Below are 14160 nucleotides of genomic sequence, written 5' to 3'. Positions count from 1 at the left end.
TGACATGGATTAAGCTGCAGCATAGAATCGGACTTTTAGTTTATAGCAGGTGACGCTAAACTTCAGCTCTGGAACAGAAAGTATCAACGCTAATGCGATGTACAACAATGCATTATTCTGCTCCTTTTGTAGTCCAAATAAACACAACTCTGAGATTTTAATCACAAACCATGTGCGTTCCATTCAAGGACTCAAAGGAGATGGAATTTAAAAGTTTGGATCAAAGAAAAAAAATAAAATACTTTTGCTTTGATTCAACAGGGAACAGTCACTTTAGATTGGTGGTTGAGTCATAGCTAAATGTTCTGCATAAAGGGAAAAGCATGAGGTGCTTCAACACAACAGTTTGAATGATTTTGGCCTTGATTGGTCAGATCAGTGATTCACAAAAGTGCACTCCGGAGATTTCTTTTGCTAGACGTTATATTCAGACATAATTAAGGCACAAGCAGAGTCTCATATTTCACATACTGTAATCTCATGCAATCTCCTTCCCTATAAAGCTTGTTGCACATTGCATAACGTATAAAAATATTGCAATTACAAGCGAAGAACTGGATTTCTAATTATATTTACAAAGGAAACATTGACACCTTTTATAAACAGTGTGTCTGTGGTTCTCAATTCGCAGTGGTGCATTCATCGGGTTTCAGTTGTGAAAACAAGCACCACACAAAGTGTTTAGTGACACAAAGTTTTTAGTCACAAGCAATTTGTCGTCTACACTATTACATGTGTAACTGCTGCGAGACATGACAATCAAAGCAAAATTGTGAGGAGGAATTTTGGACCAATGAGATTTCAAGTGGGCAGGGCCATTTACTTATAATTTGTGTTTGTATAAACAATTATATACAAACTATACAATGATCATAAATCACAAATTTTATACAATTTTAAATTATGTACAAATTAATTATTTTAAATTAAGTGAGAAACTATTATTGTTGTTAAGATTTTGAATTTTTACGTTTTAGCTAAAGTTTTAATAATTTTGTGTCTTTTTGTCACTTTTATTAGCCTTTTGTTTATAATAATGACATTTTTATTTTCAGTTTTTTTTTTGTATCTTAGTTAAACTAAGGTGAGAAATTCTGCTTTGACAACTAGCTGAAATAAAATAAGTTTAAGGTTTTTATATTTATATTTAATTTTAATTAAATATTTTGTGAAATAATAAAAAAATATATATATTATATAATATATTAAAGTCTTATTTAATATTTTTTATAAAATATTTTGTATTATATTTAATAAAATATTTTGATGAGGCTTTCACTATTTGTAATGACCTTTAGGTTTGAGCATATGTATCTTTTTTATATAATATGATATTTTAGTTTTTATTATTATTATTATTATTATTATTATTGTATTTTACTGTATTATTCTATTTTACCTTTATTTGATTTTGTTTTATTCAAAATTCTTTACTGAAATGATATAATTTGGTCAACTCTGTCGAAAAAAAAATCAAAACAATTCTTTATACATTTTTAATTTATTTAAATGAAATGATTTAATAGAAATAAATACTTTCATTATATAATAAAATCTCAAATCTAAAATATAAATAAAATTTAATAAAATAAAATATAATAGTTAAATAATCACTTAGAATTTTTTTTCTATCACATTAAGCCTTTATTCTTTATAAAATTACCGTTAATAATTTTCTTACATTTTTCCTGTCTTATAATACACAAGATCCAGCTAAAAACACATGATCTGTTCTACATTAATGCAGACATTAAGAGTACCACGTTGGTTCCCATACGGGTAATGAGAATGTTCCACAAAGCAGATTATTTCCTTCTGTGCCATGCAACACCATATGCTACCATCCAGCCCAAATTGAGCCTTGGCATACAGTAACCAATTTCCTCTCTACTAAACTTGATTGTTGGAGCCTGCTAATATACAGGCAGCACAGCTATTATGAGATAAAAGCTCACAGCAAAATGGTGAAGAGACGAGGGAGGAATGCCTGGGATTCTGTGTCAAAAGCTTCTCCGACAAAGGAGGATGAAGGCAGGTCGGTGCTCCATGCGGCGTCACGTGGCGTTAAGCCTCACAAATTGTATATATGGAGGCAGAATGGGAAAATGCAACAAGCAATCATTACAGTAAATTGCCTCGGCCATTCTTTCTATTCAGATGCAATTTTGTCAAGCAGTGCAGAACCGGTGAGGGAGCATTTACTCCATGCAGCTGTGAGAGTAGAAGATTTGAACATTTGCTTGTGGGCCAAATTGGCTAGATGTAAAATTTTTTGTGACACACAGGAACTATTCGAGGACATTTTAAGTAAGCCACCTCTTGTATAACAAAAAAGTACTTGTGATTTACCAGAGCGTCAGTGGCAAAGACCTGCTAACACAATGTGTAAGGGGAACGTCGTGTTACAAAATAAACCTTGATTACATGGCTACTCACAAAATATATAATTTCTTTGAACATTAAATATCATATAAATATCTGAATATTAATATTAATCTGAGGTGACATTTCATAAAATTACCTGTATATTATGGGCTTCTTCGGGTCAAAAAAGACCGAAACCATGTACGTTTTAAATTTTTAAATTTTTTTGCTTCATCGGAGGGGGATGAAACTTGGTGACTTTTGTTGTATTACCTATGTGAACACACAAAAAAATCAAGGAGATGATTCTGATATGTTAAAGGGTCGTAAAAAAAAATTGCACACTTAGCTTCCTACGGGTCAAAAATGACCCACATAGGAAATGAATGGGAAATACAAGAAAATCCGAAAACTCAGAGAAACTTTGGTGGTACAAACTACAGATCAGCCACTGTGCAGAAAAAAAGTGTACAGCAATGAAGGGGTGACACTCTAAAACATCAAGAGTGCAAATAAGACACCCTCCCCCCCACACACACACACCCACACACACAAACACACACACACACACACACAGAGAAATTAACTGGTAAGACTGAAACAGCAAATTTTGCTATATTTTACTATATAATCATAATAACTCCAAAACTATAGCAAGGAGAGTCAAAAGGTAGGTATCGTTTGAAAGAACTCTTTTTAAATTTTTCAAAAATATAAATTAGATTACATTTAGACATTGTCCTGCAGAGAAATTGCGGATAAAAGACAAAATATATATATAATTTGTATTATGATTTTGCATATCTTTCTTATTTGTCATGGAATAACTCAGGAAGGAAATAAGGTAGGAGGAAAATTCTTTTTTAGTGAAGTCCCCCTACATGTTAGCTGCATCTGGATAAAAAATAATAATAATTTGGATAAAGGAATCAAAAGTTACAGCATTTGGAACAGAGATAGCCTTTTTGTACAGTCTTTGACGCCCCCTCATGGGCAATTGTTTCTCCATGAAGAATATCTAGTCATAAAAGCAATAGATTATGTTAATTTTAGGCTCATTGTAATTGTAATAATATGCTGTAAAAAATGAAGTGCCATTTTCAATGATCTGTGAATGTTTCATGAGCTGTATGATGTTTTTGACACATTGCAGTACATTATTTTATAGATTATGAAAAAAAAAGAAATTGTATTTATCACCAAATAACTCAGCAATACTTAAGATTTTTTCAAAGTGGATACATTCACTGTAAAGGTCATACCCTAAGCTTTCAAATGACATCAACTTTGTGTTAATCAAGGCAATATTTTTGAAAAATATGGTAATGAATATTTTCGCAGCTAGGTGGCGCCTGCTGGCGGTACACTCGGTTTTAGAGGGATTACTCAGCACTCGTTAAGAGTTAATAAATGTGATTAGATGCATTAAAAAGCTGAGATCCTAAGCTTTAAAATGATATATAGATTGTGTTGTTCCATTCAGTGGTTGCTTAGTAATTCGATTTTTTTTCTTTCCAAATGGGAATAAAAAAAATAAATAAAAAAAAGCTATGGCAGCCTATAGGCGGTTACAGGACATTACACACATTTATTATATTTTAAAGCCACTGGATGGCGCTCTTCTCACTTGAATTTTTTTTTATTTTAGGCCTGCACTCTATTTTGATGTGCAATGGTGCATTTATTGAAAAAAAATTAAAATTAAAATAAAATAAAAATATATATATTAATTCTAATGGAAAAAATTGCTCATAAAAAATATATAATTAATGCAAAGTATCATAAAAATCTTTAAAAATTCTAAATAATATACAAAAAATATTATTGAACAAAAATATATTTGATTGGTTTTCCTGGGAAAAAAAAAGTTACATTTTTAAGGCTTCGGTCTTTTTTGACCCGGAGGAAGCTAAGTGTAACCCATTTACGAAGAAGCCCAGAGGGTTAAAGAATCCAATAAGAAAAAAAATATTACACCATTAAACATTCAAAAAAAAATGTTGCTTGGATTAAAATAAACGTTTACTGTAAAATTCACTTAGCAGTGTGTGGACACAACCACCCTACAATGATAAAAATCTATTCACTCCTAAATGATTTTCTGAGCAATATGATGTCTTTCTGCCCAGGCCCCACCCATGACCATTGACACAGTGGATTAGTTTGGTTTTTAATAGTAATGTGCCACCTAATACACCTAAATTTGTTTATGTCTGCACAAATCATTTTAGTCCAGATTGCTTTCTAATTGAGGGACAATTCAAGCTGGTTCTGCTAAAAGGTTAAAACTCAAGGATGGATCAGTACCCACTGTTCAGCTGCTCCTCCACTAGTAATTCTCACACTTTATATTTTTATTGAATATCTGCAAATCGCCTTTCTTCTTCCACAGAAGAGGGGGTGGGGTAAGCAGAGCTCATTAGCATTTAAAGAGACATGTACCAAAATGGCTTGCTGTGATCAGAGCTGTTTTTGACTATTTAAAAAGGTGTTGTTTTACACAACCACTGAAGAATTTTAACCAAAGTATGTAATAGACATTTCATGAAGACCCTAAATAATCATACAGGCTTGCGGAAAATGGACATCCGATGTCCCCTTTAATAAATACAATTAATAATAAGCTAATGAAAATCCCCCAAAAAATTAATTAGAACTTTTTCTATTTAACTAAAGAATTTGTGTATTGGCAGATGAAAAAAAAAGAAAACAGAAGAAGAATCTAACTCACACTTATTAAAAAAGAAAAAAAATGTCTTATTTTAAAATGGTTTATCACATTGTTCTATTATGTATTCTTGTTTTTTATTTTGTCTTTGTCAAGCACTAATTTACCAAGATAAATTCCTTGTGCATGTACAGTATACATACAGTACTTGGCAATAAACGTGATTCTGATTTCAAGGGTATCAGTGGTAGTTTGACTGAAAAATTACTATGGTAAATATAAGTGAAGTGACATTCAGCCAAGTATGGTGACCCATACTCAGAATTTGTGCTCTGCATTTAACCCATCCGAAATGCACACACACAGAGCAGTGAACACACACACACACTGTGAGCACACACCCGGAGCAGTGGGCAGCCATTTATGCTGCAGCGCCCGGGGAGCAGTTGGGGGTTCGATGCCTTGCTCAAGGGCACCTAAGTCATGTTATTGAAGGTGGAGAGAGAACTGTACATGCACTCCCCCCACCCACAATTCCTGCCGGCCCGGGACTCAAACTCACAACCTTTCGATTGGGAGTCCGACTCTCTAACCATTAGGCCATGACTTCCCGAAATATGTGTAGTGGAGTAGTTTTGATTAGACTAATAAAATAGTGAAGCAGTTTAAGTATGTTTTTATGGTTTTTTTTTTTTGTATGTGCACCTTTGTACAAAGATGCTCATGCTGTGATGAAGGATTATATTTATTAATTTAATATCACACCTTTGGCAGATAATTGTACCGGTGCGTGAAAACTGTTGCAAATGGCAAAGCTCTGGACACAGTAATTGGTAGAATGACTTGGGTTTCATTACACAGTTTAGATACCTTAGTGTAATTATAGTGTAAATGCATCCATATAATGGAATACAAAATAGTTGTATTTGGCCTTTGAGTTTCAAACTGTACCTTGGAGAAAAACCCAGGCACCGGAGAGGACGAATGAAAACCAGAAACCCATCTCCTCCAATCACACACCAAGAAAAAAATCTGTAAAAATAAGAAAGAAAAGGTACATGTGTAAAGACACACACACATACACACACATGCACTTAAGAAGGTCTAGGATGTTACAATGGCTCTTGTTTTTTTGTTTTTTTTTTACCTTCACAGTCCATTGAAACACTTCCTTAAAATAAGTTCAAGTTTTCAGAGAGAGCCTTATGAACACTATCAAGTGAAGCCCATGGAGTGTTCCTGAACTGCATGGAAAGAGCCCTCTCAAGATAACGGCCATTACGTCACACTATAGCCTTCTCCAATACTCCCTATCTCTCTCCCAAAGCCAATAGCGCTTGCATTTCAAGTCAGGTTGCAATCTCCTCCAATTACCAATCACACTGGAACAAATAATAGTGATTTACTTAATTAAAAACTAAACATTTTCCCATCTAAATAAACAAAAGAAATTGAAAGTGCTGGCTCCTTGAGGCATTTCCCTCGGTCCATTAGTTGCAGTCCGATGGGCTTTGATAGGAATTAACTCACACTCAATTATACTCTGTGCTTGCAAACAGTCCCAGACGCCAAACCGTGAATTCGCCGACTGCAATCTCCGTGAATGAATGGAGGGTTTTTGGTTGGTGTGTACGCATGCTGTATTTGACATTCAACATATCCATTAATTTTTTCTGTCTGTCTTCTTTTTCATCACTTGAGCCCTGAGAGGTTTTTAGCCTTTCATCATTAAGCTCCCAGCATTCCTTTAAAAACGCTGTTATTTTGCAAGGGGGCACTTTTATGTTATACAAATTATAATATTTTACAACTATAAATATAAATATCTTGACAACTATTAATAGGTGTTTTTTAGGTTGGTAAGGTAAGTACATTTTTTGGTAAAATTGCATTACGTCATCTCAAGCTAAATTACCTTCAGAAAGGTAACTTAGTTTTGCAGTTTAATTTCTTTTAACATTTCAATGCTCAAGGTCATAATAATTACTGCCAAAAGAGGTTTCATGATTATCCTCCTTTCAAAAAGTGAAAAGTTATCATGCCAGATTTATGGACAACAAGCTTAATAGTTTAAAAAAACACTGTTAACTAAAGTTGAAATATATACACAGCTGTTGAATAATAATAATAATAATAATAATAATAATGTGATTATTCAGCAATGATTTATTAAATTGATGTAAAGTGCCAGTAAAGACATTTAGAAAATTGCAAAATATTTCCATTTCAAATCAATTCTGTTCTTCTGAACTTTCGATAAATCAAAAATCATGGTTTCCGTAAAAATATTAAACTGTTCATTCTGTTCCGTGAGCACAAAATTATCACAAAAGCATATTAACACAGAAAAGTTATTTTCAATTGTAATCATATTAAATGTTATTTTTGTTCAAATAAATGCAGCCTGAGTGAGCGATACTTTTAAAAAACATTAATCACAAAAATATTAATCAGTTGTATCATGTTTTATTTCACTATTCTTGACCAAAAAAAACCCTAAAGTCTTGGTAAGCATTCAAAACCATTAAAAAATCCTACTGATTCCAAACTTTTGAATGGTATAGTGTATATACAGAGAGAGAATGAAGTCAAACATGTAGCATACCTGCTAGTGCAACAATATTATTTTCACATGTACAAAGGACAGCTGTTTTCTAAAATGACCTAAATGTTACTATAGGCTTCCGGTTAACATAATTGCATCCAAGGCAACATAAAATCCTGACTAAATTGAGCCAGCTCTGACCCAACCTAAATTCCATTTCAGAGGTACTTTTTCTACCTTTGCATTATTCCATTGTTTATGCAGTATATCCAAATACTCATTCTCTCATTAACCAGCTACTTGTCAGACTTTCCACTGCCTCTGCGAGTTGCATACTGTATACACAACGTGATCTCAGAACAAAAACTTTAGTTTCACTGAAAACTATAAGAGTTTGATTATGACTACTTAAATTGGGCTGATTCCCCTATAAAAAGACACTAGCAATGTTTTTTTTCTCTACAATTTTCTTCTTCTCATTCTAATGTTACCTGAGTGCGCTGTGGACTAATCAAAAGAGAAACTCACAGTTTTTGTTCAGACTTCACTGCTTCGCTAGTCACTGCTTGTTGTGAAAATTAGCTCATCTCTTCTCTTCTTTTTGACACGAACCTTATTTTGGTGCGTCGGAGCTCTGTCAGGGAGAAAGTTCGAAGTTATGTCTGGAGCTCTTCTGAATGACTCAGTGGTTCCTGTCCAGGTCTTTTAATGAGATGTTCTTCAGGCCTGTCTAACCTCCCTTCTCCACTCTCCCCAAAGACAAACAAGTACCTTAATTATTACAGAGAAAACATAAACATGGCATAGGAAGGGGAATTTAATGAATTCATTTTCTCAGTTTGCTTTATTCATGTTTTCATATTTTGTAAAAGTATGCTACTGCAATAGCATATGCAATAGCAAGTAGCATTCATTTACCTGAACAGACAAGCAAAGGTAAAACACAGAATGTGTTTATATATGTGTTTATAATATATATATATATATATATATATATACAAGTAAAATTTGGGATGTTATCTAGAAAATAGATTATATTTAGAATGTATATAGCATTAGTGCTAAAACACTTTTTTGGTCTTATATATGAATGCAATATTGAGATTGTAATGCCTCTCAGAATAAGAATCATTGTCTTCCTTGTTATCTGTGCACATACAGGCTGCATCGGCATGTCAATATGATTCCTGCATGCTGTCACAGATGCCATTCCTCTCAGTGACAACTGATGCTTGTTCTGCAGTTTGTTTACATCTCATTGTCACTCTCCTTGTGTCTTCAGAAGTGAAAGTTGAAAGATATGAAATTCGATTCCCTGTAGATACAAACTTGGTATGGTTTCTGGCTGGACCGGAGAGGCATCGCATGCATTGACCTGTCAGGCACATTTCATTTCATTTCTTTATTTTTCATTACATTACCAACAACCCCACACTCGAGCCTGGACCTACTGGATGCACAAACAGCATGACATTTCCCAAATGTGCAGAAAATGAGATCAGCGCTCTGCTCTCTGACTGGGACATGCAGATGTTTTTGCAAATCCAAGTACCTGGTTCTCCTGGGTTGGCAGAGTTCAGTTATAAATACAGAACTTTGTGGAAGTACATTATATAAATTTCATATACATTATATATGCATTATACACTACCGTTCAAAAGTTTGAGATCGGTAAGGTTTTCAAAAGCGTTTGAAAAAAGACACTCACCAAGGCCGCATTTATTTGATCAAAAATCCAATACATGAATACATTTATTATTTTAATTTCAAACTTTAGATTAAGATAAATGAATATACGTTTTTATTTATATATATATATATATATTTATTTATATATTTATATATTTATTTTATATATATATATATATATAAAGAGTAATTTAAAAAATATGTCACATGTCATAGCTACTTTTTAATAATGTAAAAAAAATTAAATTCAAAATACAATGAAATAAAATAATAAAAAAACATGTTTTTGCGGAACCTCTAAAATGTCATTTGGGTTTATCTTTCACTTAATGCAGTGATCACCTGTTTAATACCCACATGTGTTGAATTAAAAAGACATCTCCAAATCATGATGATAAATTTGAACACTGTTTAACGAACACAAAAATACTAAGACAGGAATTCATCAACAGATTGCTGTATTATGCTGAAAAAAGCAAAGAATTTTAAGGCCACTAATGGATTTCACCCACTTTTAGCTTCCTGAAGGCAGCAGCACTGTTAAAATGCTCTTTGTTTTGACTCTGTCGTATCGTTTCAACTTGGTATCTCAGCTTCCACACAGAAATACTTCTCTGTCTCTCCCTCATCCTTCGCCTTGACACAGAAGTCAACTTAAAACTGACAAAGCAGAGAGAGAGAGAGAGACAACAGCTTTCTTTCAAGCCTCTATCTCCTCACTCTTACTTGTCTTCATAAAGCCAAAGGAGAGATGGGAGAAAAAAAAGGGAAAGTATATAAAGCCAAACAGAAATAAAAAGCCAAGGTATCTTTGAGCGTGATAAAACACTTGCATGTGAGAGAACGCAGCTTACCTGTTGAATTTGACTGTTCGGCTTTGTCTCACCTCATCTGGAGGTTCTTCTCTGAAGCTCTGCTGAGGAAATGCCAGCGGGGCTCCCCTACACATGTCTCGTCCTGACGCTTTCTTAACAACCTAACAGCAATGGAGGAGTGAAACGAGGGAGGATGAGTGAATGGAAATGAGATGAGGAGACGCGCAAACTGCTGACTGCAAGAATGCAGAGGAACCTTTGTAACATGGCACTCCAGCTAACGCTCGGCCTCTGCCCCTTCATCTCATCATATTCCATTTGTGAGCATTTAATGAGCTTTGAAGGCGCTAAAGAAGTGTGCAACACATCCACGGCCTTTCTAATGGACTACATCTAGAACAACACACTGCCTTTCTCCGTTCTAATTCACTTCCTGTTCTTTTTCGCTCTGTTTGAATGTTGAGGGACTTTGGTACCCTTGTCGACACCGAGTGAACGCAGCCACGCAGTCTCAACAGCCACCAGTTTTGTAACATTTATGCTCATGCATAATAAATACGGCAGAGACTATTCACTTTGTTTTATATACTGAAGACTCCTTAGGGGCCGCCTTGGCTCTCTCACTGCGCACAGCAACAGATTTTTACACAGAATTCATTTTCCACAATTGAATATTTGATAGTGTGCTGAAAACCTTTTTTTTTTCTTTCCTTCAGAGTTTTTTTTGTTTATTTATTTAGTTTATTTTTTATCATATACCACATAATAGAAAAACAGAACCTCAAGACAAGGATTGAAGCAGTTGGAATTTTTATTGATTCTGCAAAATGAAATGACACTGAAAATCCAATGAAAGTCCATTTACAAGTGAAGGTTGTCAGTATTCTACATAATTTGGTCAATGTTCAAATGTTCTGAATCTTATTCAACAACACAGATAAATATCTTTAATTCTCAAGATATACTCCCTCAATTAATAAGAAAAACAAAACACTATCTTTCATAAAATATGTATATTTAATGCTACAAGGTCTCACATGAAAGTGTTTTCACTATTTCTTGGAGATTGAGAGGTACATTGAATCTGAATGTATAAACGGCAAGAAATGAAGAGGAGACAGATCATTTCAGCTGAACTGGGTGGAGTGCTCTTATAGCTGTATATGCCTCTGTTCAACACACACACACACACACACACACTTTAATTTGTGGTTTACGTGGACTCTCAATAGGTGTAATGGTTTGTTTTCTATTTTTTCTATCGCCCTACACCAACCCTACACCTAAACCTACCCGTAACAGAAAACTACTCTCAAATTTTGAATTTCATAAAACACAGATTTGTATGTTTAAGCCTTTTGTTTTACCGGGACACAGGAAGTGTCCTCATATACCATATATACCAGTACACACACACACACACATCTACATCCACACGTACAACAGATGGACACAGTGAGGCATGCTTCATAAGTGGAAGGAGGCATGGGGTAGGTGCTCCATAGAGAGCTGGAGAGACAGATGTGAACAGCTGGGGCCTGTTGCTCAGTCATTATGTAGAGTGGCCCCCAGGCACAGGTTAATGTGAACCCACACACTCACATATATACACACACATACATATGCAAATGCACACACATGAATAGCACAACAACAGAAACAGCCTTACTAATTAAAGAAACGTACACATGGTCACAAAGTACTATAATGAAAAAATGAAAAATGTTGTCTGCATATTTACCCCAAAATCCAAAAAAATACTTGTGTGTATGTGTGTGTGTGTTAAAGACATAACAAATATGAAAAAATAAAATAATATATATATATATATATATATATATATATATATATACACACACACACACACGCACATACATAAACACATATTGCTAGAGATTGAGTGAATTGAAACGAAAAAAAGATAACAAAAAAAAGGAAAACCGGTGGAGGTGAAAGGTGAAGACTGGGATAAGAGATGGATGGGATAAGGCTAACTAGAGGAAGGAGAAGAAGATAAAAAAATGGAGAAAAGTACCAAGAGACACAGATGCTGCAAAAGTTAGTTCACAGAAAGTGAAGATCACGCACATTCGTGCACACGCAAGCACACAAATACACACGAACACACAACCAAACCCTGTCAGGAGAGATACAGTGAAGGTAAGATGGTCAAGGAAAGCAATATCCTCAGCTTATAAAAGTATAAGTGGAAGAGGAGATCTGTAAGTAAAAGCTGTATGTGAGAGATTGTGGTATATGGTATTAAACAAAAACACGCTCATGTATTTCAAATGAGCTCATTGAAAATTGAAATTAATAGTAACCTACTGGGTAACCTTTCTAAGTCTTCTGAGAACCAAAACACTGAATTCAGTTGCCAGCCTTACTCGCTGCAATGACTACAGCGGGGAAAAAATTATAAATATAAATAATAATAATAATAATAATAATAAAGGTTCAATAAAATGAGTGTGTATATGTCGTTTTTAATACTAATATATACACAAAGAGAAGCACATAATATTAAATTGTGAACTGTTCAATAAAATAATACATTATATATAAACTGATATAATTTAATTATTTTTGATGACACTCTTTTCTTTACTGCCAACATGCAGCAAAGATGCAGCGTATATTTGGATTTGTTTGTGGACTATTTTTATTAAATAACTAGTCATTTTTACATGAATCCATCTTAGTGTACACATGAATGTGTTTAAGTGTTCCCTTTACACATATATACACTCCAAAACACATCAGCACACACATCGTCTATTCCCTTTTTAAAGCACAGTGAGTGGGAGACAGGAAGTTTAATTACAGAATGCAAACAGTATAGCTACAGGTTACACAGATAAAAGGTAAGGGGAAACGGGTTTTATAGACACTACTAACCAAATTCATCAGAGGGAATTTAACTCTCCCAGCAGCTCACTTTAAACAGAGCCATATTTAATGAAAAAGGACCCCACTGACCCATACATGCATCCGAAGGCCCACGTTCAAGATCGGATCCCATTTGTGCAGTTTGAGCCTAGGAATTACAACCTAACCCTGTAGCCTTCATTGTATCCTGCAGACCCGCTGTCAGCTTGAGGCTGTTAACGATAGAGCGCCATGCTAATACCATACAACAGCGTTGTGATTAGTGCCAGATTCAACTGGCATGACTTCTATAATGCATTACTTCTGGATACCACTGTGCCAAGGTAGCATAATGCTGTTTTTTCTTTTGGATTTAACAAAACTTGACAAAAGTTTAACTACAACTCTGTTTAGCTGTATCACCACACATGAAGCAATTTCTAAGACTTGATATGCTTACATCTCACACAAATTGACAAATTGCAATTACAATTGACTCAATTGTGACATTAGCTGACATTAGTGTGACGTTAGCTAAGGCTAACAGCTCATATGTTATCCAGTCAAACAAAATTAATGCGTCACATATATACACTACAGCTCAAAAGATTGGGGCCACAAACTATTTCTATTTCAAATAAATACTGTTCCTTTTAAATTTCTATTAATAAAAGAATCCTGAAAAAAAGCAGCACAACTGTTTTCAACATCAAAATCATATATGTTTAATCATGTAATGTGTCCATGCTTAATAAAATAAAAAATTACTTTCAAAACACAAATCTTACTCCAAACTGCTGAACAGTGGTATGTCACACTATAGTAAAAGTAAATGGACGTTGCTTCAAATAAAAAAATAAATATTTAATGTATATAACTGCAAAACTAAATATCATGACATATTTTCATTGACTTTTTTATTAACTAGTAATAGCTGGTAATAAATAGTTAATAACTCATCATTTAACAGAATTTAATTGACATTTACAGTGCATTTTCAATGCTTCGTATTTTGTTCTTATACCCATGAATTATCAAGTACAAACACAGTTCAGTTTTAGTACGACTGTATTGCACTTGATCAGAGTTTTGAAGTGTAGCACACTGTGATAAGTACAGCCTCGACCTGAAGAGGACTTGCGCTCGGGTCTGTATGTGACTAAGTGCTTGGCTAATGCTCTGCTTGAGAGCAAGAACCCAGCGATCCTCGC

Source organism: Carassius carassius, chromosome 41 (assembly GCF_963082965.1).
Source record: "Carassius carassius chromosome 41, fCarCar2.1, whole genome shotgun sequence".
NCBI classification, from domain to species: Eukaryota; Metazoa; Chordata; class Actinopteri; order Cypriniformes; family Cyprinidae; genus Carassius; species Carassius carassius.
This window is presented reverse-complemented; position numbering follows the sequence as displayed.